Here is a 24,688-nt window from a genome sequence, read left to right as displayed (position 1 = left end):
AAAATTCTCCTAACAAGTAGAAAAAGGAAAAAGTGATTTGCCAAGGAGCATTCTAATTAGCTTTCAATTATCTAAAAAAAAAAAAAAAAAAAAAAAGAATTAGGTCAACTTTTGTGACAACTCAGATTATTGTCCTCTGAGGTTCATTTTGAAATATCTTTTAATTTTCTGTGAGCATTCATTATGAAAATACTATAAAACACTATCTCAAAAAAGCTGAAATACAATCTCATTACAGAAATATAACCAATGTTCATGTTTTGGTAGTTTCTCTTAGACTATTTTCGATACAGACACAAATGTAAAACATAATCCACTTCTATACAAAGATTTATTCAACAAATGTTTATTGAGTGTCTATTATGTGCCAGTGTTACTTTTACTGGATGGGGTCACCTTTGCTATTCTGTTAACTCAGCATTCACTGTCGTTGGAAAGTCCTTTCATGTCAGTAAATTTGGATCTCCTATATCCTTCCAGTGGCTGCACAATCAAGAAAGATTGTACTTTCCAAAAATAGTGACAGCAACCTTTTTATTCACTCCCCCCCACCCCCGGACCTTGTCGTGTCCCACCAAGACGTAGAATCTATGTTCCCTTACCCTGAACCTGGGTGAAGTTCTATGACTGCCTCAGTCCAGCAGAAGTGAGGCCAGAGGACTTCCAGGAGAGACCACGAAAGGTGCCATAGCTTTTGCCTAGCCCTCTCTTGGGACCGTCACCCTCGGAAGCCAGCCACCGCATTTTGAGGAAGCCCATCCCACATAGGAGAGGTTGCGTGTAGGAATTCTAGCCAACAGCCCCCACTAAGGTCTCGGGCAACAGCCAGCATCAACTGCCCCCCACGTTGTAGGTGAGTCTTCAGATGACTGCAGCATCCACACCGCAGCAGCGGAGGCCAAAAAGAACAGAAGTGGCTGTCCCCACCGAGCCCTTCCAAAATCACAGACTTGGGAGAAAAATGCATGTGGCCCGTTTTAAGTTGGCAAATTCCCAGGTGGTCTGTTGCACAGCGGTGGATACCAGGAAGAGCACTATTTCTTTGAATGACCGTATTGCAACTTTGGTTGCCAATGCCTACCTTTTAGACCTTTCTGTTGTTGCTAGTGTTTTGATATTGTTGTTGCGTTCCTAATATAAACATTGTGTGTGTGGGTGTGTGGGGGGGTGTGTATACAGGATGGTATGCATAGCATTATTTCCTGAGTATAAATATTATTTCCCAAAAGTAGAAATGCAGGTCAGATGATCTGCATATTTTAAGGGATTTGATTTTAAAATTTCTTTATTTTATTTTATTTATTTTGTTTTTTAAAAAGACTTTATTTATCAGAGAAAGAGAGAGAGAGAGAGAGAGAGACGTCACAAACAGGGGGAAAGGACAGAGGGAGAAGCGGACTCCTGCTGAGACCCTGGAATTGTGACCTGATCCAAAGACGTGCCGCTCCGAGGCGCCCCTGAGAGATTCTGATGCGAGTTTGGAACAATTCACTTTAATATAGTTTAAAGGCTCACAGATATGTATAGTTTAGCAATAGTTAAATTTTAAATACTTTGGCAAAATCAATCACTAGAAATTTGAGAACTGAAAAGGAAAATTCATTGAGTACAGGAAAAAACCACTGATATTTCTATCAAAAAGGAGTTCTGGCTTTTAAGTTAAAGTTAATACATTCAAATATTTAAATTAAGAAGAAAAAGTGATTATGCAAACATGAATTTAGAGGGTGAGAGTCTCTTACTCGAGTCTGATTATGTATTTGTCACATAAAACCCCCAGATGGATCCCAGACCCACTTAGTCACTTGATATACCACACTTCATAGTAAGATAACCTTTATTAGATGAATTTCAATTGCAACAACTGAAAGATATCTTCAAGCATAGAAATTTCTAGAGCTTTCTGAAAACCAAATAATTCTACTGCAGTGTGAAGTCCTTGAGTAGGGTTTTACCTCTGAGTCAATATTGTCAGATGACCAGTCCAATGGCTTGACTGGTTGTAGAGAACAGACAAGAGCTGAGAGTTATTGTGTGACCAGAGCTGATATACTTATAATCTAAAGATGTTAAGTGGAGAAAAGTTCAAAGGCAATGTTTTAATGTTAAGTTCTGCAAAGTTTTAGTGTTGGGGCTATTCTAATATTAAATGTTCTTACTAATTACATATGTGTGGGCACTACCTGTCACCCTCCAATATTAATAATAATAATATCTTAGGTTGGTATTGTAGTTTAGAGTTTACAAGGTGCTTCCATATTTGTTTTCCTGCTTTATTTAATCTTCATAACAAAGCCAAAGAGTCATCACTCTGTAGATGATGAAAGCAAGTCCAGGGAAGTTAAATAATCAGACAGAGACAACTAGGACTTGAACACTTGAACTCTGACCTCGACTTAACTGTCTTTTAAAGTAGAAACCAGGAACATCTACCCCATCTTCTTAAGGCTGCCTCTTGCATTATGCTAAAACTCGTCACTCAGAGTAGGGGTCAGCAACTTTTTTCTGTAAAGGGCCAGATAGAACACATTTTTGGCTCGGTAGGCCATGTGGTTCACTCCTCAGTACGGCAACTCAGCGGTGCCCCTGGAGCTGGAAAACAGCCTTAGATAGTATGCAATGAATGACCATGGCTGTGTCTTCATAAAACTTTATTGACAACAACAAGCTGAGGATCCTTTTGGTCCTTAGGCCTTGCTTTGTCGACCCCTGACAGGAAAGAGTGAGTGAACACAGAGGAGTCTCACTTCCTTCCCTCTACACCCCGTCACTCCCTTTCCTGAAAAAACCCTATTTTTATTAGATTCTCCTTTACTCTTCCAGACTTCCTTTCTTTTTTTTGTAAGATTTTATCTTTATTTATTTGAGACAGAGAGAGGGAGGGAGGGAGCATGACCCTAGGGAGGGGCAGAGGGAGAAGGAGAAGCGGCTCTCTGCTGAGCAGGGAGCCTGACTTGGGGCTGGATGCAGAGACCCTGAGACCAGACCCTAAGGGCAGACGCTTAACTGCTTAACCGACTGAGCCACCCAGCCTCCGCCCCCCAACAGACTTCCTTTCTTTTGCAAATACAAGCACAGGCAGAGACTTCTAGTCCTCCGGCTGCACTTTCCTCTCCTGCGCTCGGCTTTGAATATCAGCGCTTTTGTCCGGACAGGCTTAGCAGCCGGCGCTCCCTTCCGCAGCTGCCTAGGACTTGACTACGCAGGTCTGCTGCAGATTACTCAGCGGCCGCGGGGCATGTGTGTCGTTTCCATGATTTTGCTTGAATGGGTGACAGTTTGTACTTATGCTGGTGATTCTGTGGCATAGATGCCTAGAAGTGGTATTGCTGGACAGAAGGGTACATGTGTCTGTCAGTTTGCTACTGATTGCCCGAATCCTTCCATATATGTGGCAGTCCTGTGTACTCCCCCAGCAACCTATGAGAAGGCCTGTCTCCCCAGAGCTTCACCAGCGGAGTATGGGGCCAGTCTTTGGATCAGGCTACTCCGTCAGGCAAGAAATAATATCTTGGTATAGCTTTTACTTTGCATTTTTATTTTACTGGAAGTGAGAAAAACACCTTTCTGTACATTTCAGGATCAATTATACGTCTCCCGTGTTTCATAAGCACAGCCCATTTTTCTTTTCGGTGGTAGGTTTTTCTCTTTTCAAAGTTTAGGCACTTGTTAAACATGAAGGAGATGGCCCTCTCTGTCCCGTTTCGTCATTTCTTTCTACTTGGCTTATGCTGGGTTTTGTTATGCAAAGGGTTTTTTTTTTAATTTTTGTGTAGATAAATTTACTGATCATTCATCACTAGATAGATATATGGATATAGGAGATACAGATATAGATATAAATGAGAGAGAGAGAGAGAGAAACAGATATGGTAGATTGATGGATGGATGGATGGATGGATATGCTAGACAGATAGATAGATAGTTACGGATGTTACATGTGGGATGTGGATGGAGGGTGGGTGCCTGGCTGGTCGGTCGGTGGAGCATGTGACTCTTGATCTGGGGGTTGTAAGTTCGAAGCCCACATTGGGTGTAGAGATTAGTTAAAAACAAAATCTTAAGAAAAAGATGTACCTGTGAATGTAGATATAGATATCTTCTGGGTTTTTTTTTTTTTAAAGATTTTATTTATTTGTTTGAGAGAGAAAGAGAGAGAGAAAAAACACAAGCAAGGGGAGCTGGAGAGGGAGAAGCCGACTCCCCACTGAGCTGGGAGCCCGATGTGGGGCTCGATCCCAGGACCCTGGGATCATGATCTGAGCCAAAGGCAGATGCCCAAGCAACTGAGCTCCCCAGGTGCCCCCCTTCCGGGTTTTTTACTCTCCTTGCGCTAAACATCTAAAAAACTTAAATGGGTGAAAAGGACAAAGGTGATGTGAGTCATAAGAGCTTTTTATCTGTAAGTAAGTTTGTATTCAAAGTACGGATGGATTTGCCAAGTATTATTTCAAATGTTAAGACAGGTGACACATGTTAGTACAGAGAATAACTAAGACCTAGAATAAAGCAAAACGGCCAAGGTCAATTCAAGAGCTGTATATTAGCTGATAATGCGGAGAAGTAAAATCCTTTACAGTTAAGAAAAATGTGATATTAAATGAGTTCCAGTTAAGTCTGAAAGTCTTTATACAGACACTTAAAATCGCTGTGGTTGCTTCCATCCAGTTTTAATGCAGAATCTCTTAAATCGTGTGTAACGTAAAGATATTGGTACCGTCATGCGAGTGTTTAATAGCGATAAAGTGAACAAACCAAAGGTCCCTTTTGTCGGTTACTAGTTTGCTGTCAGGTGATAAACTCAGAATCCGGAGTTCTGCACATTTGTCTCGTTTTGCCTGGCTTCTCCCCGCAGCTGATACGCATCTTGTCCTGCGTCCATTCCCCCGGCAAAGCAGAGTCAGTAACCTGAAGTTAAGAAGGACAGAGAAGTTTCCGCATTGGCCATGCGCCCCAGGTTCATGTTCGCTAGGGAGATGGCATTGTCACCAAGGAGAGGCAGTTCTCTTCTGAGAGAGAGAGAGAGAGAGGAAAGGCTGGATGGCGGCCTTGGGTAGGGGGTGCACACAGCACCATGATGTCACAGATTGCATTGTCTCTCGGGAAACTCATCCATCAAACCGTCACCTCTGATTCTGTGCGGGGTCACTACGGAAAGAGGCGGCATGGCCCTGTTTGGGCATTCTGAAATGTTAGTATGTGCTCGAGCCGGTGGTGTGAAGCCGATTCATTTCGTTTCAAAGGCCCAAATGGCATGCTGCCGAACAGAGACGCAAGCCCAGCGGCGTCTCCTTAGAAATAATGACTCCAAGGCAAACAGCCCTCGTTGCGAAACGTAGAACGGTGCCATCTGCTTGTCTCCTTTTTTGATTTATTCGTTCCGGGGGTTTTAAATGATGTAATAGAAAGAAAAGGTAAGTCTTCTCTTTTAAATCTGGAGGGGAGTGGGTGGGTGACGTGCCAGCTCGCTATAGCCTATCTGAAATCTATAGAAGGTATTTGTCTTTGGTGAGGAGGGGATTTGGATTTATAAGGTGAGACTGTGGCCATGAAATACAAGGGCGAACCCTGTGCTCCGGGGAAAAGAAGGTAAACTGTAAATCTGAAAAAGGATCCTGCCTTAGGACTTAGCAGTTGACTTTTCCTTACTGTTTTTAAGACCTGGCTGTGAAAAAACGCAGTTTTGTGGACTGTCATCCTCGTGCTCTTGGGTAGAGCGAGCAGATCCCCGATTTCATGTTTCAGAATCTGCCTCTTGTCACATTTCAGTGTATCTTCCATTGGCGGGGGTGGGGGGTGCGTGGAGAACAAACAGCTGCTCTCAGTTGTCCCGGGCTCAAAGTGCTAGGTGAGCCTGGGCGGCGTAGAGCGCATCTCCGCACAACTTGCTGGAAATCCTTCTGTTCTGGGACGGAGTATGAAGCGAGGTAGAGAACTCGGAGGAACTTGGAGGCTGAGCCACCTTTCCCATCCCTGGGAGATACCGCGTGGCGTCTGGGGGGGGCGGGTGCGTCGGGGGTACAGAGCTCAGAATGCTCCTCTCCGTGGCGAGGGAGCCCCCCTACTCCCGGGTTTGGGGGTCTGGTGCCCTGTGTCCGGTCGCCGATGCCTCTCTGAGGATTGGCCTGGCAGGGTTGAAAGCCAGCGAGCACCCTCCGGCCCCCCTCCCCTCCGGCTCCCCAGGAGAGTCGCTTCTGCAGAAGTCATCCGGTGTGTGCCGCGTTTCCTTGTGAGGGGATTAGAGAATAGGAGCGGGCTTTGTGAGCAAGATCCCGGGAGAGGTTGCTGGGGAGAAGGCAAACAGAGGGCAGGAGGACTTCAGCGGTCTCGGTCCCCTCCCCGAAGTGACTCTCAGACACCCAGGTCCCTGGCCTAGAGCAGCTGGGGGGTTGTTTTCCTTCGCTACCTTAGGAGAAACTGGTAAGGCTCACATTTGGTTTTTTGTTGGTGTCGTTCCTACTGTTCTGAGATGCGGCTCTCATGGCTTTAGGAAAAGTGCCCCTGTTGGGAGGAAGGGAAATTGGTTGGCGATTCTGGGGACATCATGCATTGTCTCTGCCTAACGTATGAGAAAGGCGCTGTTTCCCCTGCACAAAGGGCTGGTAGCCATAGTGTGATTTTACTTTTCCCAAACTTGATTAACATCCCTTCTGAGCCACTGACTTCAACAAAGCATATGCACGCGCAGAAGCTGTATTCTGTATGGGAAATCACCTATCTATAGGAGAGTCGTAATTCAAAGGGTTTTTAAAAATCTGAATTTGATTAATTTGGAGGTACAACTGCATGGGGGAGGGCGGGGAGGAAATCAGGCTTTCCTGGAAAATTCCAAATTGTCTGTTTCCTATGAGAATGCATGTTTCACCTGTTTTGTACCTAGCGCTGTGCAGCCCCAAACCACTGCTAATAAACCAAGTAGTCCCCAAAGTTGAGTTCCAGACAGTGTGACATCAGGGGATGGGGTGGGGGGCCCCACTAAAATGAGGAAAATGGAATTTTGAATTAGTCACATAGAAGTATATATTCTCGATCTGTTACTCAGCCAGTGTTCTAATTGGAAAGAAGGAATGAGGAAGCCGCTTGGAGTCAGAAAGTTGGGTACCATATCTCCTTCAGTATTTTCAGGGGCGCAGCTCGCCAAACCTTATTTGTCATGTGTTACTCCCTAAGGTTCCATCTTGTTATTTTTAGAGTTGCTTGTGCTATTTGTGTGGGATTTTATATATACATATGTATATAAAATATATGGATTTTATATATGTTTATACATATGTTATACATATGATACAATATTTTGTATCTTATATTTATAAGAAGTATATATAAAATATACTTATTTTATATGTGTGTATATATATAAAATCCCCCACAAATATAAATATGTATATATAGATATATAATAGGTATGTACATATACACACACTTTTGTTTTATATTTATATATTTATATACATAGTTTATATTATATGTACATATATCCTTTTATCATACCGTGGGAAACTTAAGCCTGCATAGTTTAGAAATGTACAAATTCCGTTTGAGGCAAATTATCCCACAAACTAACTACCACAGTCCTTCTGAGCTGGAGTGTGTGGAGAAGGTAGGCGTGACAGACAGCTGTTGTCTCTGTGAGGGACGAGTCCAGAAGTGTGTCCTGAGAGCGGAGAACCAAATTCCTGCAAACCCGGCAGCCCCTCCCCCACCCAACTAGGAGTGGGTGGTGAGCGCCGCTGCTGTTGTCTTTCCGGGAGAAAGTTTGGATCCTGCCTAATGTGGCTGGCTCTCCTCATTGTTGTTCCTCCTCACTAAAATAAAACTAAAGGCCACGCTGTGCTTAAAGTTCTCATGACAGATGTTTAGTTTCTAGACTTAACATATTCCAAATACTACACTTCCCATCCTTCTAGCTGAATCTGGCAGCGTGAAAACAATGATCAAGTAAAATGATTCAACACCAACTAATTATCCAGGTCTGCAATTTTCACTTCCATCACAATTAGGCCCAGAGAGCTTTTTCTTCTTAATTCTGCAGTCTTCGAATGGGATGACCCGATTATTAGAATATCCAAAAACTGTATTGCATTCGTAACAATCAACTTTTTAAAAAGGTGTGTAACTATTTAAGTAGCTTCTCTGCATGCATATTAATATGAATACCTGAAAAAATACAGGCTCTTTCTTTAAAATGAGCTAATCATTTGTCTGACGGATGCTTTACAAAACAGGGAAAGCCCATTCGCTTTCAATTTTAGTTTCTTCTTCTTCCGCTGAAAATGCTAATTCAACCAAACAGTTTTATCTCTGCCTTTTGCAATTGCTTAAGGAAGGCGGGCTGTTAATGGGGGGGGGGGGTCCTGAGTGTGAAATAACAGTTAATCCATTTATCTGTGAACTGCGAGGACACCTGGGAGGTTTTCAGGTTTTGATTAACGTTGTTTCCCATTCTCTACCGCGAGCTCATTCTAGTTCCGAAGACTATTTACCTTCAGGATATTCGAGCCTGAGAGCATCGAGTTTATTGGAATTGATTTTCTTTCCAGGCTGATCTTTTCAAATACTTTTGCTGGTTGGTTCTCGTTCCTGCCTTATGAGATTTTCACTCCTCCGGCCTCTATTTATTGAGTGCCCTGGTGTCACGAGGGTGGCCCACGTTTGCTCTTGGGTATGAAAACTCTGCTTCCGTCTGGCTCCTGCCAGAGGTGGCCAAGGCCAGAAGGGATAAGACCGACTTTTGCTGTTCTAACAATTGTTTGTAGGGTCACACGGTTCCATTGCCGAGTGTGGGTTCAGCAACTACAGAAAAATGCTCGTTCTCCTGAATTATTGATACATGAAAATATATTACCGCCTACTTAGAACCTGGGAGTTGGGTTAATCAATAATCCCCTTGCATTGCACAGGACCTGCTGCGTGTTTGTCTCATCGCTGGGTATTTAAATAATTCAAAAGGAAGATTTCTCAGGAATTAATATGGCCTTTGTACAAGTTGGGAAAATACGGAGCGAGGCGTTTTAGCAAGCTTCATCTCCACAGCTTATAAATGACCATTCCTTCTCATGTGTTGCCTTTGATAGATTGGGTTTTTTTTCTGTTAGATGGTTTGAGTTAAACACGCTTGTTTTGCTAAATGACATGTTACCATAACGTACATGATTTATAAAGCTATCAATGGGCAAAGGGCATCATGGGGAAGAAGTGGGTGTTTCTTGTATCGGCGGGGTAGCCCACACTGCCTTAGCCGCCTTAGCCTCACCGTAAGCGTGTTTTTATTTAATCTTCTTAACTGTGCTGCAAAATCGGTATCATTATGCCCATTTTACAAATGAGGACACTGAAACCCAGGAAATTAAAGAATGAAGTCACGTCCTGTAACTGCTAGGGTACCCAACGTTCACCTGTCCCTGGGCCACAGAAACACTTTTTTTTTTTTTTAGCCCAGTCTCTATTGCTCTCAACACCCACGTCTTTCTTCCCACACCGCGTATCAACTGATGATTCCCTACACCTTATCTTAATGCTTCCAGAGAATCTCCCTTGACAATTGCAGCCTTTTCCCAGAGTTTCTTTATGAGCTGACAGCCAGCATATGTAAATAGGGCCTGGGCAGGTGCTGTTCACGTTCACGTGTAAAAAGTGCTTTTGAACTGTCAAGGCAGAAGCAACATATTGGGTTAGACTACAGAGTGCGGCGTGTTTGATGTGTTTGCTTAGGGGAACGGAGGAGTAAGCTTGGTCTAGTCATCCCAGCGTGGGGGCGGGGCTGGGGCGGTCCTCCTCTATTTGTGTACTATTTGTGTACGGATATGGGTTTCCATCCCCACTTGTGTCACTTCCTGTCTCCAAGGGGAGGGGAGTGCCGAGGAAAGGCTGGGGTTGTGGGAGCCTGGGAAAGGCATCTCCTGCCCCCCTTCTAGAGCTCTTAGTTGAGAGAAGGGAAACAGTGGCATATCGTTAATAAAAGAGGCTTCACATGTATCGATGCCTTAGTCCGGCCGAGTCATAGAACGGCCATCAATTGACCTCAGCCCATTTCTTTGGCAGACACCAGCTATAGAATTGCCTGTGTATTGGTTTTCTATCACCGCTGTGACAAATGGCCACAAATTTAGTGCCTTGAAACAACAGAAATCTGTTTTCTTGTGGCCCTGGAGGTCTGATGCCCGAAACGGGTTTAAAAACAAAGTGTCAGCAGGGCTGCATTCCTTCTAGAATTTCCAGGGGAGAACCCGTTCCTTGCTTTTCCACCTTCTAGAGGCCACCAGCATTCCTTGGCTCATGACCCCCACATCACTCACAGGTTTGCTTCCATCGACCCATGCCTCCTCCTTTCCCTTAGAAGGACCCTTGGGATTACATAGGACCCAGCAAGCGAAGCCACGGAGATCTTCCCATCCTGATGTCGTTCATCACATCTGCAAAGTCCCATTTGCCCCGTATCGTCACATCATCACAAGTTCGGAGACTTGGAGCATGGACCGCTTCGGGGGGCCTGTATTCTGACTCCCACACCTTTTAAAATATTTCTCTAGAACTACACAGTATTTACTTACTCCATGCTCTTGTAGGTCATGGGGACCCCCAGAAGAGTTTCAAGTGGAGAGGAGAAATAACCAGGTTTTCCTGCTAGAAAGCTTACAGGAGGAAGCCTGTAGAAACAGAGGCCCAACACGGGTGTCCACTGGAAGGTAGGAGAGAGGAGCTGAGAACGGGCCTCGTGGTGGAGTCTGAGAGGAGGGCTCGAGGGCAGCGCTGGAGAGAGATTAGAAGGGGTGCACCGGCGAGACAGCGGGGAGGGAAGAATGCATGGTGCGGATGACGGCCATGGATGGCGGCGTGGGGAGGGAGGGCGCGTAGTGACTCTGATATAATGATAATAGTGCCATTATTTTATGGACTGCTTTATCTCATTCCAAACACGTTCCATTTCATCTACACACCAAGGTACATACTGGTAGGTCGCATTATCAACCCATTGTTCAATGAAGAAACGAGGCAGAGAGGTTATTTGAGCAATTTGCAAGGGGAAGGAAAGGACTGAAGCTGAGTAGGCTGGCTCCAATGTCCATGCTTTTAATTCTTACCCTCCGCTGCCTCGCTTAACAACTAATTATAATCGAATGAGATACCTAGTATGGGAACTATCTGTACATTTTAGGATAGCCTGGGAAGTTTTTTGAGGGAAATTCCTACAGACTCTGGCCATCAGCAGCACATCATTCACGATAAAATAAAACATTTGTTTGCAGCCCTGGACTAGGCAGAAGGGTGAAATGAAAAAGATCTCTTATTCCCCTGCTCTCTAAGAATTTATATTCACGCGGAGAAACCCATATTGCCACCATAAAAGAGAGACGATGGGAAATGAAATGGTTCCAAGGCGCTCTGGGTAAATCCAAAGTGAGAATACAGTCCTTTTCCAAAAGGAGTGGGAAGGAGCCAGGCCGTGAGAAGGCCCAGATGACCAGATGCAGGGGCATTACAAGCGCTCATCAAAGGACTCCGTGTACTGTGTACTTTCCATACACTCTCCCATTTAATCCTACGACGATGCTAGAAAACTCCCTCTGCCTTCCAGATGATGGAGGAGCGAAGTGGAGAGAGGTTAAGTTAAGGAACCTGCCTGAGGTCACAACATACCGATGGAGGGAGGGATATTTCTGGTCCGGGTTCTCGCTTCTCCCTCTGCTACGTGTGTGTGTTTCAAGGATGTGGGTTCAATGTACCGGGCAGAACCACCTTGAGGTAAAATTGCAAAGTGCCTCGAGAATTCTAAAATGATGTTTATACTTTTTAAGTTTCTGGTATTTTGATCTGCTGGGTAGAGCGGGTCTGTGTGTGTGCCTGAGGGTTTCACTATCGTTCAGCTGTAGGCCGTTTTTTTTATTATTATTATTGAGATTTTATTTATTTATTTGACAGAGAGAGAGAGAGCACAAGTAGGCAGAGCAGCAGGCAGAGAAAGAGGGAGAAGCAGGCTCCCCGATGAGCAGGGAGCCGATGTGGGACTCAATCCCAGGACCCTGGCATCATGACCTGAGCCAAAGGCAGCTGCTTAACCGACTGAGCCACCCAGGCACCCCTGTAGGCCGTCTTTAAAAGAAAAATCAGGGGCTCTGGATGGCTCAGTCGGTTAGGCATCTGCGTTTGGCTCAGGTCATGGTCCCGGGGTCCCAGGATCGAGTCCCGCGTCGGCTCCATGCTCAGCGGGGAGTCTGCTTCTCCCTCTGCTTTCTGCTTCCCCTGCCTGCACTCACGCTCGCTCTCTTTCTCTCTCTCTCTCTCTGTGTCAAATAAATAAATAAATCTTTAAAAAGAAAGAAAAATCTTACCGAGAAAGATATATGTGCACTTCTTTTTTACGTTCTCTTTTTATCTTCTTCAAACTATTCTATAATCTTTGTGGACATTATAAAGTGAAATTATAGAACATGTGCGTGTGGGCTCTCTATACCTTATATATGTAGATAGATATACCTAGTAATCATTAGGCGACAAATGCGAAAAGTTATTACTGATAGGAATGTGATGCTTTTTTGTTCTTTTATAGCTCGATCACTCAGAGGATATGAAAACTTGCCCCTTAAATTCGCTTCTTAATTTATGTAACAGAACAATTTAGATTCTCTTGACCTTTTCTACCGGACATTTATTTAACAAACAATTACTCGGTATCCACTGAATATCGAGCATACGTCTGATTTCATTGGTCCCTTGCAACTCTTGTTAGAAAGACTCCTCTTTACGGTAGGACGAGTCTCAGAGAATGGCCCAAGCAGACTTGAAATCCTGGCTTCTGCCCTTTAGCCGGGAAGACTTGCTCACACGCCACTCTGCCCACTTAGCCAAGATGGACGCTAAGAGCCACTGGAGATGGTATTTCTCCATTTGAACAGCGAACTAGGAGAGTTTGCTCCTATTTGCGTGCCGGAAGGCAGGCACGTTTTGGAACCAGTATTCTATTTAGCAACCTAATCTGTAGCTTGCTTTAATGAGAGGGGATTTCAAAGCCCGTTTGTTGAAAAGATAACTCTGTGCAATTGTATAATTTGCCTTAGAGTGAGAATTCCAGAAAATGTGAGATTTCTCCGAGAGCTTGTTAGCCAATAGCTGGGAGATTTACATTCAAGATGACATCTGTTCCGGCTTACACTCAGCTTGCGTATGTGTTGGCAAAACACTTTCAGTGAACCTTCCCCACATTCTAACCCCACGTCGACTTCTCCCAAAACTCATGACAAGAAGGGGACAGAGCTAGAATTATCATCCCAGAGTTTCTGACCCTGGGTTCAATGCTTAGAGTAGGTCATGATTAGTTTTAATAGTAAATAATACATAATTGCTGACAGGTGCCTTTGGGCATTGGGAAATAGCATTTGAAATAATGTTTGCAGTGATATATTGCCTACAGGAGGATGTCATCATACAAGCTTAATAGCAATGCTTAAAGGTGAGAGCTCAGTATCATGTGGAAAGGGAACATTTGCTCAGATTTTCTCCTGCACTGTCAGGGAATCAGACATCATCTAGCATGTCATAGATATATACATTATTTTATTTGTGTGCGCAGGAGCGAGGAGGGGGACAGTGGCAGAAAGGGTAGGTAGGCAGAGGGAGAGGCAGACTCCCAGCTGAGCTGGGAACCCGATGCGGGGCTTGATCCCAGGACCCTGGGATCATGAACTGAGCTGAAGGCAGACACTTAACTGAGTCACCCAGGTGCCCCGCGCATCTTATATTTTTAAGACTAATGAAAAAAGAAGCTAAGTCTATAGTTGAAACCTAAATAAATGCAGTTATCAATAAGATCTGCAAAGACAAATAGCCTAAGCCCTCATTTAAAAATTATTCCGTGAATTTCCATTGCAAAGTTTAGATGCCCTGGGGTCATGGTAATGGCGAACTACTCTTCCTTCTGGTTCTGTAGGGCTAGGAGAAATTCACGCCTTATTTTCACTAATTCAAAGTAAGGTGTTGGTGGCGCCTGGGTAGCTCAGTTGGTTAAGGGACTGCCTTCGGTTCGGGTCATGATCCCAGGGTCCTAGGATGGAACTCCGCAGCAGGCTCCCTGCTGGATGGGAAGCCTGCTTCTCCCTGTGCCTCTGCTGCTCCCCCTGATTGTGCCCTCTCGCTCTCTGTCAAATAAATAAATAAAATCTTTAAAAAAAAAAGTGATCAACAAATTTAATTTTCATATACATGCGTACCTTCAAATACCGAGAGGCTTGAAGTTGCTGCAAACACAAGCTTAGTTACTGAATTGTATTTGATAATACCTAGACTCTTGCCGCATGAGGAAACATTCAAAAACTTCTCATAGATCCAAGGAAATACTCCATCTTTGTTAATTACGTGAATTTCTCTCATTTGTAATGCACAGTATAGGCCCTGGAAAAGTGTGGGAAATTGGCACGTAATTGGGACATAATAGACACTTAAGCCTTATATTTTCATAACAAAACTGTCCTAAATTAAAATAAAAATGATATGCAAATGAGATTTGTTTAGCTAAATGTGGGCAGAAGGGCTGTAAGGATATCAGTATGTATTAGAATAACATGAATAATTTATTTTATGATGTAAAACCTAATAAAGATTTAATGATCGCCCATACGCCTGGAAATTTACGTGAGATATACCAGTATGGTGGGCAAATAGAGGCAGCTATTGTAACTCTGTCCCAAACTCTGGTAACTCCTCCTACACTCGTTACTTTTTGGAAAGGGCCACAGAATGATGCAATAAATGGTTGCAAAGAAGTTTCTGTCCCAAGACGCCCATTCAGTGAATTCTAGAGCTCAAGCTGCTTTTTTCTAAAACCATGAAATACGCTCTGTTGCCGGAGAATGGGACTAACTGTTTTCTGATATATAAATTTAATGCTTTCAATGTGAGAGGATAATTTTGGTGAAGAAAAACCATTTTAGGGGCATAATTCCTACAAAGATTGTTGGCCTGTTGCTCTGAATTCCATTTGAATGCACGCTACGAGGCGGGGTAGCTGCGCTAAGCCCACAGCATCTGGGTTATTCTTCGTGGATGAGTTCCAGTGCTTTCGGTGATAGAACTAAAAGCTCACAAGATGCTGTGTATCAGCAATGAAACAATTAGTCTTTGAGAAGCTTTGGGGAAATTACTCAAGCAGCGAATTAATCCGTGTGATTCTGGTCCCCCTTCCCCAATAATAGATCTCTGAAAGGACCCCCCCCCCCCAGCCCGGTTCATGGTGCTCTTCTTAAAGGTGTAAAATTTCATAAACCTTTGGTAAAACATTATGAATTTGGTTTCTGTGCCATACAACTGGTATTTTTTCCAGACGTGTATTTCCATAATTAAACATCCTAAAATACAAATCCCATTATTATTTGTTATGTCTAGTCAGTAATTAGACCTCAGCTGGTAGGGCAATTTCAGAACAGAGTTTACCAATTTACATACTAATCCAGCAGAGTCTGGTGGGACATGATTAGCATAGATTCAGTCAACATCTTAATTAGCCCTAATCCCAGCATGCACTCCGAGGTGCCTTACCCCACCCCCCACCCCTGTGAGTCTGGTTTGCTGACTTTTTTTCTTCAAGAAATTCCCACCCTTCAAAAGATATTTTCCGGTGCCCTTTTTCACGGTTGAAATGGCTGTGTCTCAAAGTGGTCTGCCAGGCAAGACATTTTGTGTCTCGAAATGTGACTAGACATGTGGGAGAGCTGGCCGGGCAAGTGGTGAATACTTGAGTCGGACGGAAAGGCCGAAGTCCCAGAGTGCTGTGGAATGTAGAATGGGTCCACTCCTTCCCCTCCTTGCCCCGCTCCAGGTAGCAAGGCCTGGAAGCCGGCCCGATCACAGGAGAATCTTACCGACTTCCTGAGACACTAGAGAAGGATAGTCCTTAGTTCCATCCGTGGTCGGGACCCCACTTCATGGCGTACCATCCCCTGTGTCAGGAAATTCCTTATACTTAACTGACATCCCCCGTGTTGCACATCTGAGGCTCTTGCCTTTCTGTCCATCCATCGTGGAAATGGAGAACAGGTGTTCCGCTGACCTCTGAAAAGCTGCTTGTGTCGCCGAGGACCGTAATGAAGTGATCTCCTGAACCTTCTCTTCTTTGGGCTCAATTTTTCCAGCTCCCCGACTCTCATCTCTGGTCCCTTTCTTCAACACTTTGATCTTCCTTGTGGCTTTTCTGTGAACGATTTCCAAGCTCCCCACATCCCTCTTCAGTGGCGGAGCTCAGGACCGGGCAGAGAACCTTTGAAAGAGCTTGAAGGGCCCGATAGCCTCAGGAGCCGTATCGGACACTTGCGCGCGTCCCTGTGTTGGGCGCACTTTGAGAAGCCGTGCTTGTTCTTAGTTAGCTGACTGGCTTGCTTTCTTCCCTTCCCATCTGAAACAAGAATTTGGTTTTCTATTGGGGTGCTCTTCTGTAACCGGATAGGGATTTCTTCTATTTGCTTGGGACCATTCTACTGCAGTTAGTCAAGGTTATTTTGTGTTTTGCTGTCCATTTGCAAATCTATAAGCCACTGGTAACTCCTGCTGAGGTTTGAAGTCAGGCTGAAACTCAATTTGGGCATTATCAGTGAAGTGCTGCACGAGCCACGAGGGCGCGGGGCGCTCCGCGGGAACTGGGGTGAACCCAGGAGAGCGCCGTCGGCCGACACCTTCAGCCGGAGGAGGCATCTCTCTTGTCTTCTTGTTCTCTGCCAGCCTTCCCCACCTTTGACTTTGTCTTGGGACAGACTCTCTCCCTGTTTCACTCTCTCATCTTTTCTCTTTACTCGTATCTTCTTCCTCTTCATCTCTTCCGTGTTCCCTCAACACCTGCCAGCCGCGCCTGCCTGAGATCGCTCCCCTGACAACACTGTCCGGTGATCAAGGTTGGGAATGATACGGGGGAGATGATGGAAGGCGAGAAACATCCCACACAGTTTTCCCTTCTTGTACTGTCTCAGCTGAAATCAGGCCACGTAGGTCACAGATAAGAACTGGTCAAAAGCACCAACTGATGAATATTGTAAGACCCATGAAGAAGTGCCCTCCTCGGGCCCAGCCGCTGAGCAGCGCTAGCCCCGGAAACGTGTGCATCCTTCTGCTAGCATGTACCTTTCTGGCCTCACGGATGGAGCTAGTCAGAGTGTTGCTAGTTTCATTCATGTTCAAAGAATCAATCTAACTCACATTGACTATTACTTGATTTGTCAGAGGCCAAGCCCGTGTTTTAAATTCCAGAAGTTGTCCCAGCTTGCCTTGAAAGCTAAGGTCTGTATTAATCCCTGTCTAGAAATTTAAGAATCCTTGAGATTATAAAAGGTTTATTCATACACCTTTGGAGATTTTTTTTTTTTTTAACAGCTGTGTGTCTGTGGCAAGAAGCAGGTGTGAGGGCTTTTGCATGGATGTCTCTACAGCCAAGACTATCTCTCACTGTTGAAAACTAGAAAGCTATAAAACCCAGTTCAGATATCCCCTAATTCTTCAGGGGTTACTGATGGTAGAACAAATGCCTACTTTGGGGGTTTCTATTTGACTGCTTGGTTGATTTGGTTTGCTTTTCTTACTTTTGGCCGACTGAATTTTGTGTATCCATTTGTCGCAACCTAAAATTTAAAAATTTCCTCCCCAAAAGATAGTTCACGCTCTGGAGGTTGAATTGATAAACACATCCCTAATTTCCTGTTTTTAAAGATTTTCTTTATTTATTTTAGAGAGAGAGCACGCATGAGCAGGGGGAGGGGCAAAGGGGGGGAAGAGAGAGACTCTCAGGCAGACTCTGTGCTGTGTGTGGAGCCTGAGTTGGGGCTCGATCTCATGACCCTGAGATCACGACCTGAGCCAAAACTGAGAGTCCAATGCTCAACCCACTGAACCACCCAGGCGCACCCCCCCTTTTTTTAGTAGGCTCCACACCCAACGTGGGACTTGAATTCACAACCCTGAGATCAAGAGTCTCATGTTCTACCACCTCCCCCTCCTTGTTTTACATTTTAGTTCCTGTGGCCACTTTTCTGGAATCATGGTGAAGCATATACCCTCTCCTGCCTCTCCACTGGCCAGACCTAAAAGTGTGTAAGAGAAGGGACTGTGGAGTCTACTAATTATGGCAAATGACAGGAGTCACAGAGTGACTTCGTCAGTTTGGATTAAGAAAAGGAATTTTTGATGGGGTGGGAAATGGTGCAGCCACTTTGAAAACAGTCTGGAGGGCTGGTCCTCAAAAAGTGAAATATAAAGCTACTCATTGTATGCGCCAGCAATTCCGCTTCTGGGTGTGTACCCACGAGAAATGAAATGTGTGTCCTCGTGCAGACTTGTACGTGAATGTTCGTGACAGCCTCATGCACAGTAGCCAAAAACTGGAAACATCCCACGTGTCCATCAATTGATGAATGGCTCAATGAAAGGTACCATATCTGTACAATGGAATCTTATTCAGCAATAAAAAGGAATGAGGTACTGATAGATACCACATCATACTAATAAAAGAAGCCAGTCCCACGGGATCATATCTCGTGTGAAAGGTCCAGATTTGGGGCGCCTGGGTGGCTCAGTCAGATGGGCAGCTGCCTTCAGCTCAGGTCATGGTCTCAGGGTCCTGGGATCGAGTCCTGCATTGGGCTCTCTGCTCAGCGGGGAGCCTGCTTCTCCTTCTGCCCGTTTCTCCCCCTGCCTGTGCTTTCTCTCTCTGACAAATAAATAAATAAAATATAAAAAAAGGGAAAAAGCAATGTGCAGATTAGGTAAATCCATAGAGACAGAAGACAGGTGGGCGGTTGTGGGGGGGGCGACTGAGAGCAGAGGGGCGAGGAGTAGGAGGCGACTGCTAATGGATACAGGATTTTCTTTTAATGGGAGATTAGCTTCTAGATTGTGGTGATAGCTGCGCAGCTCAGTGCATATACAAGCCAAACGCTGGCCCATCCATGTGAAATGAGTGAATCCTCTGATAGAATTATATGTCAGTGAAGCTATTCCTGAAGAAAAGCAAGCGGGGAAGTTCGTAGAGGCTGGTGCTCTAGGTCGTTCACCCCATGCTTTTATTTGTTAGGGTTCAAAAAGAGATAGCTAGCTCCTGTAATCATTTTTATCAAACAGTTTCTCCAGATGGCACTGTGGGAGGTATCCAGCAAGCCAATACCGCGAGCAAGGATGCAAAATCCAGGTTTTAATCCTTACCCTCACGTGAGCGTGCCTGACAAACGTAAGGCAAAGGCCGGACCTCTTTGGAAGTGAGCCGTCCATTTCCTCAGAGTAACGGTGGTAATGGCCAGCGAGCTTCCAGAATTCTATCAGGACCAAATTAGATGTCTGCTTTCACGGTCCCTTAAAGAGTGTGAAGAGTGGAGGTGCGAAGACATTATTACATAGCCAGCAGCATGTGTTATAAATATCAAATATGTGTATGTTTAATGTGAATATTTAGGTGATTCCTATGGTCCTCTTGATCCTGACATTGAATAATGACACCTCTCCCCCCTCCCCACCGCACCCCATATGAAATAAGAACATTTAGATTACATTTAGACATTTACCTTAGATATAATCTTGGTTTGTGATATGTTTAGAGTCCTCGTGTTCATCTCCGAACTTCACTCGTGAAGGGGTGAAGGGGAGGAATGCAAAATAATGATTTTAACCAAGTTTTAAAAAAGAGAACAAGAAATTTAAAGGGAGTGAGAGCCAGTGATACAACCAGGTCTGTGGGAATTGTAAATCCTGTTTTAACCTCTACATCCAATGTGGGGCTTGAACTCGTGACCCCAAGACCAAGAGTCACACACTCTTCCCATTGAGCCAGCCAGGAGCCCCCGGAAATCCTGTTTTAATCACTCCTGGATGAGCATCTGAAGCAGTAAAAGGAAATAGGTCTCTCATTTATAATCATTTACAGAATGCTTTTCTGAATGAATTGAAAATGTGGGGCAAGTAGAATTTTCGTGGAGAAAGTTAACTCATTGTCCAAAACCCCTTTGCCTCTGGATGCGGACACAAGTGCTGGGAAGACTGTGGCATGTGGCTCTGGTGTTGTAATTATCGAAGCTTCCCTGAGACAACACATTCCTCGACAAGTACCGGTTGGAGAAATATATTTTCATTCTGCATCATTTTTTGTATTTTGAAATAGTTTAAGAAACACAACAGGCAGCAAAGCGAGTACAGGGTCCCTGTGTACCCTTCACGCTGCTTCCCCCGGTGAGAACATCCTTCCTTCCTCAGGGCAGACAGTGTCGAAACCTGGAAATCGGCATTTACGCAGCACTATCAAAAGTTAGTTTTCTTTTTTGTTGTTGTTGTTTTTTAAAGATTTTATTTATTTATTTGACAGAAAGAGACACAGCGAAAGAGGGAACACAAGCAGTGGGAGTGGGAGAGGGAGAAGCAGGCTTCCCCGCCAATCAGGGAGCCAGATGCGGGGCTCGATCCCAGGACCCCAGGATCATGACCTGAGCCGAAGGCAGACGCTTAAGGACTGAGCCACCCAAGCGCCCCCCAAAACCGATGTTCGTCATGGTGAAATTTCTCACAGAAGTTGGGCTACTAATTATCCCAGCCTTTCAAATCCCAAGTGTCACAATGGAAACTGTTTCCATTGGCTCAAGCTTTATTAAAGGGTGTCATTCCATTCTGCATGTAAACAAATGTTGCCTTAAGTGTCGGGCGTTCTTTTAATTACAAGTGTGGAAACCCAGATAATAGCGCATATTAGCTTACTACGTTTGTATCTGAAAATACTAATAAGCTCCAATTCCGAATATATTACTACTTTTTAACTCCGCATTGCTTTTAAACAACACTTGGATCATTAAATCAAACTCTCATTGTTTGCTCAGAGGCGGCAGGCGTTATTAAAATGTATTCCGCATATTTTGTTTCCGTAATGACACCTCATCAGTGCCAATTAACACTGTAGTAAAATACTTAATTAAAAACACCTATTTGAGAAATACGTGGGAAACAAAAGAGAAACTCTCCCACCACGCCTTCCAAGGGGCAGATTCTGATGGAAAGTTGAAATCTTAGAGAAGACCAGCAGCCTGGTCAGGCCGAAACGTGATCCTGGGGCGAAAAGCGCGAAATGTCCCGGGAAATATCCCAGCCGTACAACCAAAGCAAGGGCTTCCCCATTGTGTGTTCTTTCTCCGCCGCAGAATCCATTCTGAAATGCGGAGATCTCCCAAATGTCTCCGAAGACCGGTCCGCCGCCGCCAGGGAGGGAGGCTTCCTGAGAGCGAGGCCTTCCCAGGCTGCGTAAATGGCCTGTGTCAAGGGGGAAAGCCCCCAGCGCGGTCGTGATTGAGCGGGGTGGGGGTGGGGGGCCCGCTGCGGGCCCTTTCCTTTGTGTCCCGTCATTTACATGACTTAAACGCGACAATGTGCTCCACAGTCAATAAAACAAGACGCTTGGCCATAGCAACCGGTTCAGAATGTGGCCCAGCTTCGCTGCTGTCCCGGACACAGAGGAAAGTGCCCTAAAGAAACACTGCATATGAATATGTTCAGAGATTTCTTTATCCCACTGGTACTTGTTTCGGATTCCACGCGGTTCGGGTTTTATACCCGGGGCCCGTCTTTCCTTTGCTCTGTGAGAATGAGCTTTGTGTAGAAGGTGCGGACGCGACTGCGGGGTCAGAGGGTGGGAATACATACTTGGCCGTAATGGAAATGGAATTCTTGAGAACATTCGCAGCAAGCTATTAACACTATCCAGGAAACCATGTAAAACTCAGGAATGTACTGTACCTCTCTAAGTCACTGTTGATTTCTTTGAAGGTATGTCATAAATGGCCCTGGGAGTGTGTGCGCTTTTCACTTCTTCCTATCACGTAGCAACATGTGCACATAATACAACCCACTTCAGAAAATCAGAGGGAAATGAGCTCCACTCTCGGTGCTGTTGTCCAAGAGACGCAGCACATATGCGATCAAAGCTGTAATTAAGCTCCAGTGTCTTCCTCTTCTTTCAAGGTCATTTCCTGGCATGATAACATTTTCCTCAGAAAGTCCCGCTTCCTCCTCCTCCTCCTCCTCTTCCACAATCATACTTTCTCCAAGTTTGAATCTAACGCTGCTGTTCTGGTAAAATTTTCACTGAGGAAGGCAAATCAGAGAGGAAAACTAGATACAGAATTTTAATGATCAGGGATAACAGTTGGATATATTTTTGCCGTGCAACGTGGAATGGGTTTTACCTTTAGGACATAATTAGAGAACTTTATCATTTGTTGGTTCAGTGATTAGGAAATTCTTGCCCTGGAGACATTTGTGCTGCTTCTGAGAGATATGCCTTCTGTGACATATGTGCTTTGTCCCTTATCCTCAGCTGTGTTCCCCTTCATTGGTTGCTGGGAAGTAGCCATCCCTTAACACTGGAGCTGCTTATAGTGATGGATGAGATGCTGGGTCCGTGCACCTAACACCAGAGTCATCTATAAATTAGTTATGAGCTGGTAATTAAAAAAAAATCCTAAATGTCCCTGCTTCTCAGGGAGCCACAGACCCCAGGGATCGCCAAGCAATGAAGGATCGACCTGGATTCACCAGTGAAAACACGATTAATTATTTACACACAATCAGCATTTGACACTGGTATACTTTGAATCGGGAGATGCTTTGTTTGCTACGTGGCTACATTGATTTGTGCACTGCATGCTGGAAGTTTGGCCACACTCTTGTTCAGGCGAAAGGGAGACGAATGGACTGTGGGTAACAGAAGGTGAGCTTTGGGTGTCGGATTTTATGCGCATGTTCACGGCAGAAGGAAAGTCATGCTGCATGGTACAGTGATATTTTAAGGCATTTTGGAAGCACAAAGATTGTGTGTGGGTGCAGAGTGGAAGGGTTGGGGATAGGTGGGGAAGCAGTTATAATCCTCTTATGTCAGGCCAGTGAAGGCAAATTCATTTAACCAGAACTGGGGAGAAGTCTCAAGGGACGAGGCCTTCCACGTAACATCCCACTGGAGAACCTTGAGCAAAACCAGAGAGGAGTGGCTTTAATCGATGTCTCTTGGTGACTCTGCCATCCTCTAAGATGATTTCTCGAGCATAAACCAGCCAGTGAGTTCCATGACAGACAATCCTGGCTCTAAATCACAAGCTTTTTACACATTCATGCCATCGGGAGAGTACAGGTGCCTCTAATACTTTGCTCTCTTCAAGATGCTGAGCAAGTCCAATTCTTTCTGTGAACCCGGGCAAAAGAAATCATAATCTTCATTTTGTAAGTTCTCTACATTTCGAGGCTTTTTACAACCTAAGAGCTGTCATTTGAATGTCATGGTTTTGGTGGGCCGCTGCTGAACAATGGGGAAATTTCATTAAGCTGAGCCAAGGCTAATTCCGAAGCAGTTCTAATACATTTCCTAATAAGTAGAGGGACTTGATTCCCTATCCCCCCTTTCATGCTTGAAGAATTTCAGAATCTTTGACAAAGCAAGGCCCGCAGTGCTGGCTGAGAGCAAAGGGGGCCCTCGTGGGATGGGCAGCGTTGCCTCCTAGATGCCGAAATCACTTTCTTTCCTTAGAACTATTCACAACTATTTAAGAACTTCTCCACTCTTTGCTAGAAGAATAGGTCATAGATTTATGCGCAGGCCTTTTTCCCCAATCAGTTCAAGACACCTTGATTGCTCACTGTCCCCAAAGCTGATATGTAGACTTGTTCAATATTTAATTCATGTGTACGAGTAAAGTCTCATACGTTTCTGGACCACACAGAATCCTTGCACAAGTTTTGGATCTAATCTCTGCTTTTGTACTAATTCCAAAAAAGTCAATGAAGTCTGAAGGCATTTGGCAATAGAACTAACCAATTTCAACTCAGTGCTTTAGTCTACGATTAAAGTCAATGTTTCATAAATATTTGAACATGGTTATTGGAACACCCTAGTTATCTTTTTAAGTTGTACTTTGCTATTAGACAAAGAACCATATCAGAGTATCACTCTCCCATAAAAATCTGCAAAGTAATGCTTAAATAGCTTGACATCAAAAGAGATTAAATTCCCTGAGTTCATTGTTCTGTGGACATTGGGCAAAGTGACAGATGCCCATGTTATAGATGAATCGAGTTATAATCCAAAATTACCTTTATATGCATCCTTGGTTCAATTACTCTACTATCAGGAAAATCAGCCAGATTCTTGGCTAGAGGGCAGATGGGGCCCCCTGGCAACTGACATTCTCTTTACCCTACAAGTGGCTGGTTCTGTTCCTTATCACATTGTTATACTCTTTCCCCCCTGAATTGTTGTCATCACCTTCACAGATCTGGTTCCTATCCTTCAAAGCATCTGATAGGTGGGTTATTGTCTTGTCTGGGTTCTCCTGGATATAGATCTAGAAACAGAGTATCGGGGGCAAGTCCCTTATTTGGAGGGGAGCGATGGGGGAGGCAAGGAACCCAATAAAGAATGTGTGTTTGAGTGAGTTCTCACTATGGGCGACTGGAGCTTAATCCTATTGGGGAACTCTGGGAGCTGGTGTAAAACATACTCCTCAGAGATAGCCCCCCTCAGACACCAAGTGAAGAGGGAGTCGGGGTATTTATGTACCGACTCTGGTCCATCACCAGATGAGGACTGCAAAGGGAAAGAGATGGGAGACTTTAATTCTCCTGTATCCCTTGCCTGCCAGAGCAAACAAAAGTTGGCTCCCATGCTAGAGAGAGCTCCATGGCAAAAAGACTTGGAGGC

The 24,688-nt window shown here is 44.7% G+C and overlaps 1 protein-coding gene across 3 annotated transcripts in view; it reads left to right on the top strand.

Annotated features, from left to right (window-relative positions):
- The window catches only part of MID1 (midline 1), a 338,332-nt gene that overhangs the window by 130,798 nt on the left and 182,846 nt on the right, over positions 1-24,688 (top strand). Inside the window, exon 1 of one of the 3 annotated variants that reach the window (XM_032330089.1) lies at positions 4,713-5,414. The exons of 1 other annotated variant lie outside the window; for it this stretch is intronic. The gene's annotated coding sequence lies outside the window, so the exon portion shown is untranslated. Of the gene's footprint in view, positions 1-4,712; positions 5,415-6,198; positions 6,421-24,688 lie in introns of those variants that run through there. One more of the 3 variants, XM_032330090.1, reaches the window with a different exon arrangement.

This window comes from Mustela erminea, chromosome X (assembly GCF_009829155.1).
Source record: "Mustela erminea isolate mMusErm1 chromosome X, mMusErm1.Pri, whole genome shotgun sequence".
Lineage (NCBI taxonomy): Eukaryota > Metazoa > Chordata > Mammalia > Carnivora > Mustelidae > Mustela > Mustela erminea.
This window is presented reverse-complemented; position numbering and strand designations above follow the sequence as displayed.